Below are 8117 nucleotides of genomic sequence, written 5' to 3' on the forward strand. Positions count from 1 at the left end.
ATTAAGGTATATCTGTAGAATGGAATAAATGAGAGTCAGTCTTAATCTACAATTAGATTTAAAAAAGCAGACTCAGAAAAATGTGATGGATTACTCTCGCATATGTGATCAAAGGAAAAAATATACAGCTTGTAAATGCATGAAAATGCTCTCAAAGGATGTAAACATACATATATCTTAACAATAGAGGTCTTTTCAGGGAAATACCTGGTCATTGGGATTTAGGAGAGGATTATATTTAATTTTTTCCATGTGAATATTTGACTTTTCAATTAAAAAAATCTATTCAATAAAACAAAAAATTGGTCACAGTATGAACTCAGGCAGTGGCAGAGTCTTTAGAGAAAAGGAAGCTGAAGAGACAATGGAGAAGTGAAAGAAGCAGGACTTGGGCACTGAGGAGAGGCGCTGGGGGGGGCGGGGCAGGAGGGGCATGGATGCCAGCGGTGTCCCCAGTACTTTCTCTGTCTTCCTCTTGTGCCCAGGATGCCTAGGAAGGAGAGTTCAGGCTAGTGGAGACCAGGGTCTGTCCTGCCAGCTCTCAGGAGGAAGCTGGTGGGAATCTCCAAAGTCCAGATTTATTTCCATTTCTTGCCCCTTTTTTCTTGGTTACATTTTCCTATCAGAAAAGGCTACACTGAGCCCTTGGCTCCCCCCAGCAGGCCCTCCTCCTATTCTACCTCCTTGGGGCATCCCCTCCATGAGAAGTGACACAGGGATTTTTAAAAGAAGGGTTTGACTGAGTGGTCAGGGTTTGGGGATTCCTTAGAACTCCAGAGCTCCAGAGTTCAAGGTGGCAATTTAGAACACTGAGATTCCAGAGTGGGAGAGTAGGGTGAAGGCATCTCAGCTCTCCATCCCAAAGCTCAGCAGAACAGCTCCACTTTTACATGCATTGTGCTTTTGGGGTGTTGCATAATATTTTGTTTGAAGAAAGCATTCCTTAGCTTTATCAAAAATTGGAAAACCACTGCCTCAGTAATACTCTTGGGTAATAGGTAACTAGAAAGTCTTATGTTTTAATTTTGCTTCTGTCACAGATTTACTATTGCATCTGGTCTTTGTTTCTCCATTCTTGGAGTAGAGCCAATAGCTTCATCCTCATCATGGGGCACACTGCAGTAATGACAGTCAGTGCCTGAGGAATCCTAGATATCCCAGAGGACAGACTACTTCTCCTAGCTCTGGTTACCATCTTTCAGGAGTCCAGCCTCCTTGTGTCTTTTGTTCTCCAAATCACCTTCCTTTAACACATTGCTTCTCAAACTTTAACAGTCTTGTGATTCACCTACAGATCTTGTTAAAATACAGATTCATGTTCAGAATTATGGGGTGGTAATGAGGTACCATTACACGCCAGTCAGGATGGCTGCTATCCAAAAGTCTACAAGCAATAAATGCTGGAGAGGGTGTGGAGAAAAGGGAACCCTCTTACACTGTTGGTGGGAATGCAAACTAGTACAGCCGCTATGGAAAACAGTGTGGAGATTTCTTAAAAAACTGGAAATAGAACTGCCATATGACCCAGCAATCCCACTTCTGGGCATACACACTGAGGAAACCAGATCTGAAAGAGACACGTGCACCCCAATGTTCATCGCAGCACTGTTTATAATAGCCAGGACATGGAAGCAACCTAGATGCCCATCAGCAGATGAATGGATAAGGAAGCTGTGGTACATATACACCATGGAATATTACTCAGCCATTAAAAAGAATTCATTTGAACCAGTCCTAATGAGATGGATGAAGCTGGAGCCCATTATACAGAGTGAAGTAAGCCAGAAAGATAAAGAACATTACAGCATACTGACACATGTATATGGAATTTAGAAAGGTGATAATGATAACTCTGTATGCAGAACAGAAAAAGAGACACAGAAATACAGAACAGACTTTTGAACTTTGTGGGAGAATGTGAGGGTGGGATATTTCAAAAGAACAGCATGTATACTATCTATGGTGAAACAGATCACCAGCCCAGGTGTGATGCACGAGACAAGTGCTCCGGCCTGGTGCACTGGGAAGACCCAGAGGAATTGGGTGGAGAGGGAGGTGGGAGGGGGGATTGGGATTGGGAATACATGTAAATCCATGGCTGATTCATATCAATGTATGACAAAACCCACTGGAAAAAAAAAAAAAACTGGAAATAGAACTGCCATATGACCCAGCAGTCCCACTCCTGGGCATACACACCGAGGAAACCAGAACTGAAAGAGACACATGTACCCCAACGTTCATCACAGTACTATTTATAATAGCCAGGATATGGAAGCAACCTAGATGCCCATCAGCAGATGAATGGATAAGGAAGCTGTGGTACATAAACACAATGGAGTATCACTCAGACATTAAATTCATTTGAATCAGTTCTAATGAGATGGATAAAACTAGAGCCCATTATACAGAGTGAAGTAAGCCAGAAAGATAAACACCAATATAGTATACTAACACATATATATGGAATTTAGAAAGATGGCAATGATAACCTTATATGCAAGGCAGAAAAGGAGACACAGATGTATAGAACAGACTTTTGGACTCTATGGGAGAAGGCGAAGGTGGGATGATCTGAGAGAACAGCATCGAAACATGTATATTATCAAGTGTGAAACAGATCGCCAGTCCAGGTTGGATGCATGAGACAAGTGCTCGGGGCTCATGCACTGGGATGACCCAGAGGGCTGGGATGGGGAGGGAGGTGGGAGGGGGGTCAGGATGGGGAACACATGTAAATCCATGGCTGATTCATGTCATTGTATGGCAAAAACCACTACAATATTGTAAAGTAATTGGCCTCCAACTAATAAAAATAAATGGAAGAAAAAATAGTGCTTCAATAAACATTGGGTGCATGTATCTTTTGGAATTATGGTTTACTCAGGTATGTGCACAGAAATGGGATTGCTGGGTTATGTGGTAGCTCTATTAAGAACCTCCATGCCATTCTTCATAATGGCTACACCAAACCACATTCCCACCAACAGTGTAAGAGGATTCCTTCTTTTCCACATCCTCTCCAGCATTTATTGTTTGTAGATATTTTGATGATGGCCATTCTGGTCAGTGTGAGGTGGTAACTCATTATAGTTTTGATTTGTGTTTCTCTAATAATTAATGATGTTGAGCATCTTTTCATGTGTTTATTGTCCATCTGTATGTTTCCTTTGGAGAAATGTCTATTTAGGTCTTCCACCCATTATTGATTACTGATTCGATTTTTTAAAAATATTAAACAGTGTTTTTATGTTTTGGAGATTAATCACTTGTCAGTTGCTTCATTTGGAAATATTTTCTCCCATCCTGAGGATTTTCATTTGTCTTGTTTTTGGTTTCCTTTGTTGTGCAAAAGCTTTTAAGTTTGGTTGGGTCTCATTTGTTTATTTTTATTTTATATAGTCATTACCTTAGGTGGTGGGTGAAAAAAGATCTTGCTGTGATTTATGTCAGAGAGTGTTCTGCCTATGTTATCCTCTGAATTTTATAGTGTCTGGCCTTACATTTAGGTCTTTAATCCATTTTGAGTTTATTCTTATGTATGGTTTTAGGGAGTATTCTAATCTCATTCTCTTACATGTAGATGAACTTTTACATATATATGTACATGTAGCCATCACCCATCTCAAGAAGTAAAACATTTCTTTATTAATAACCTTGTTGATAAGATCCATCCACATTTTTGCTTGTAGAGTAGTTTATTCTTTTTCACTGCTGTGCAATTTTCCATGATATGAATATAACATGATTTATTTACTCAGCTAATGATGACTGGTATTTGGTATTTTCCCCCTTCTTGAATTATTATGAATAAAGCCATTATGAGCTTTTTTGTATACATTTTCTTGAATATTCACAAGAAATACTCTTATGGGCCATAGGGCATATCTAACTTTAGTTTTAAAAGATATTGTCGGTTTTTCAAAGTGATTGTGCCAATTTGGACTCTCCCTAGCAATGAATGAGCGGAGAAGGCAATGGCAACTCACTCCAGTACTCTTGCCTGGAAAATCCCATGGACGGAGGAGTCTGGTAGGCTGCAGTCCATGGGGTCGCGAAGAGTTGGACATGACTGAGCGACTTCACTTTCACTTTTCACTTGCATGCATTGGAGAAGGAAATGGCAACCCACTCCAGTGTTCTTGTCTGGAGATTCCAGGGGCAGCGGAGCCTGGTGGGCTGCCGTCTATGGGGTGTCACAGAGTTGGACACGACTGAAGCGACTTAGCAGCAGTAGCAGCAGCAATGAATGAGAGCCTCAATTGCATCTCACCCCTGCCAACACTTGGAATTTTCAGTCTTTTAGCCATTCTGGTGCAGATATAGTAGTCTTATCATTTTCTGATAACCAACAATGTTGGGGACCTTTTTGCTGCTTGTTTGCCAATGGGGTGTCATTTTTTTTTTGTCAAATGCCTGCCTCAGTCTTCTGCCACTTTTTGTTGGGTTGTCAGTTATAAAGAGGCATACCTTGTTTTATTGAACTTCATGTTATTGCACTCTGCAGTCACTGAGTTTTTATAAATTGAAGGTTTACGTCAACCCAGTGTCACAGAAGTCTATTAGCTCCACTTTCCTGACAGCAGCATTTGTTCACTTTGTGTTTCCTTGTCACATCTGGGCAATCCCCTCGATATTTCAGATGTTTTCATTATTATTATATATGCAATGATGATCTGTAATCAGTGATCTTTGATGTCATTATTGCAGTTGTTTTGGGTTGCCTCAAACTGCACTCATAAGAGATGGTGAACACAATCAATTGTAAAAATGACAGCAAAGGACTCAGAATATTACATAAATTTAGTTGACAAAGAAGCAGCAGGGTTTGAATAGACTGACTTCAATTTTGGAAGAAGTTCTACTGTGGTTAAAATGCTATCAAACAGCCTTGCCTGCTACAGACAAATCATTTGTTAAAGGAAGAATCAATCCGTGTGGCAGAGCCTGACTGCCATTCTCTAACTCACTAACTCCCATCTGAGTGGAGACTACTTGGATGAGCATGGTGGTGTGAGGGTGTGTTGTAACATCATTGATTTATATTCAACTGTCAAAATTTCCCAGTACCACTTACTGAAGAGGCCGTCTTTTTCCCATTCTATATTCTTGCCTTCTTTGTTGAAGATTAATTGACTGAAGATATGTAGGTTTATTTCTGGGCTTTCCAGTCTGTTCCATTGATCCATATGTCTGTTTTTGTGCCAATACCACACTGTTCTGATTACTGTAGCTTTGTAGTGTTTATCTGAAGCGTGGGAGGGTTATGCCTCTTGCTTTGTTCTTTTTCTTGAGTATTGCTTTGGCTATTCTGGGTCTTTTATGATTCCATATAAACATTAAGATTATTTGTTCTAGTTTGGTGAAAAGTGTCATGAGTAATCTGGTAGAGATTGTATTAAATATGTAGATTGCTTTGGGTAATACGGCCAGTTTAACAGTAATTAATATTTTTAATTAATTAATTAATTAAAATAATTAATCCAAGAGTATGAGGTATCTTTCTATTTCTTTAATTTTCTTTATTAATGTTTTATAGTTCTCAGCATATAAGTCTTTTACCTCTTTGGTCAGGTTTATTCTTAAGTATTTTTTTTGTGTGTGTGGGGGGGATGATTTTAAAAGGTATTGTTTTTTCATTTTTACATTCCCTTTCTGATATTTCATTGTTAGTGTAAAGAAATGTAACTGATTTCTGTGTATTAATCTTGTATTCTGTTATGTTGCTGAATTAATCTGTTAGTTCTAATTGTTTTTGTGTGGAGTCTTTAGGGTTTTCTATATATAGTATTTTGTCATCTGCTAACAATTTTACATTTTTCTTTCCAATTTGGATACATTTTATTTCTTTTTCTTGTTGGATTTCTGTGTCTAGGACTTCCAATACTATATTGAATAGAAGTGGGGAAAGTTGAAATTCTTTCTTATTCCAGATTTTAGCGGGAAGACTGTCAGCTTTTCACCATTGAATATTATGTTGACTATGGCTTTGTCATAAATGACTTTTATTATGCTGAGATATGTTCCCTCTATAACCAGTTTGGTAAGGGTTTTCTTTTTTTTTTTTTAAATATCGTAGATGGATGTTGAATTTTGTATAATGCATTTCCTGTGTCTTTTGAGATAATCATGTTTTATCTTTCCTTGTATGAATGTGGTATATCACATTGATTAATTTATGTATGTTGAACCATCCTTGTGACCCTGGAATGAAAGCAACTTGGTCATAATGTATGATCCCTTTTTATATAATGTTGGACTCAGTTTGCTAATATTTTATTAAGGATTTTTGCATCTATATTCATTAAAGATATTGGCCTGTAATTTTCTTTTGTTGTGTCTTTGTCTGGTTTTGGTATCAGGATTATAGTGGCTTTGTAGAATAAATTTGGGAGTGTTTCCTCCTCTTAAATTTTTTGGAATAGTTTGAAAAGGATAGGTATAAGTTCTTTCTGGTATGTTTGGTAGAATTCCTTAGTAAAGCTGTCCAGTCTTGGATTTTTGTTTGCAGGGAGTTTTGTTAAATTACAGATTCTATTTCACTTGTAGTGATCAGTCTGTTTAAATGGTCTGTTTCTTCTTGACTCAGTTTTAACTGGCTATATGTTTCTAGAAACTTGCTAATTTCTTCCAGGTTGTCCAACTTGCTTGCATATAACTATTCATTGTATTCTCAGTTTTTAAAAAATGTTTTTTTTTTTTTTGTGTGTGTGTTTTCAGTGGTTAAAATGTCAACTCTTACATTTCTTATTTTGTTTATTTGGGTCCTCTCTCTTTTCTCTTGGTGAGGCTGGCTAGAGGTTTGTTGATTTTGTTCACCTTTCAGAAAATTAACTTTTGGACTTATTGATCTTTTCTATTGTTTTTTGATCTTTATTTTCTCTCTGATCTTCATTATTTTCTTCCTTATGCTGACTTTGGGTTTTGTTTGTTCTTCTTTTTCTAATTCTTTTAGGCTACAGGTAGCTTGTTTGAAATTTTTCTTATTTTTTGAGGTGGACCTATATTGCTATGAACTTCCCTCTTAGAACTACTTTTGCTGCATCTCATATGGTTATGTTTGTTAACTGATAAGGTTATGATATCATTGTCTTTGATAACTCATAAGGTAATCTCATGAGGTTATAAACTTTGTTATAATCTATGTTATAAAACATAGTCTAAGACTGTGTTTTCATTTTCATTTATCTACAGACCTTTTCTGATTTCTTTTTTTATTTCATTGCTGACTCATTGGCTATTTAGGAGCACGTTGTTTAGTCTCCATATGTTTGTTCTTTTCTCATTTTTCTTTCTGTGAAAAAAGAAACAGTTTTCATACTGTTTCAACAGTTTCAAACAGTTTCATACTGTTGTAATCAGAAAAGTTCTCAATTGAGTTAATTTTCCAGGTACTTTATGTTTTATTTCTACAATTTTCATTTTTGCCATTGTTCAGTCGCTCAGTCATGTCCAACTCTTTGTAACCCCATGGACAGCAGCATGCCAGGCTTCCCTGTCCTTCACCGTCTCCCAGAGCTTGCTCAAACTCATGTCCATTGAATCAGTGATGCCATCCAACCATCTTGTCCTCTGTCGTCCCCTTCTCCTCCTGTCTTCAATATTTCCTAGCATCAGGGTCTTTTCTAATGAGTTGGCTCATCTTCATTTGGCTCTCAGATCTAGGCTTAGATCTAACAGAACCTAAAAAATTTCATTTTTTCAGGTAATTATTGCTGCACAATGAAGCACCTCCAATCTTAGTAGTTTAAAACAACCACCACTTATTTAGTCAATGATTCCACTAGTTGGCAATTTGGGCAGGGGTCAACTGAGTTATTCTTTTCATTTCAGCTTGCACCATTTATGCAAACATGGTCAGCTGCCAGATTGGCTGGCGATGGCTGATCTAAGATGGCCTTAGCTTGCCCCATGTGAGCTCTCACCCTCCAGAAGGCTATCTGAGTCTTGTTTACACATCAGCTAGACAGGTTTCAAGAGAACATATAAAGACACATTCCAAAGGGCATGTGCAATGCCTCTGCAGATCTAGGCTTAGAACTAACAGAACCTAATTTTTGCTGCATTCTCTTCAGAAGGCCAGTCTGGTTACAAGAGATGGGAAAGTGAACTCTCTC

Source organism: Dama dama, chromosome 20 (genome assembly GCF_033118175.1).
Source record: "Dama dama isolate Ldn47 chromosome 20, ASM3311817v1, whole genome shotgun sequence".
Classification (NCBI taxonomy): Eukaryota; Metazoa; Chordata; class Mammalia; order Artiodactyla; family Cervidae; genus Dama; species Dama dama.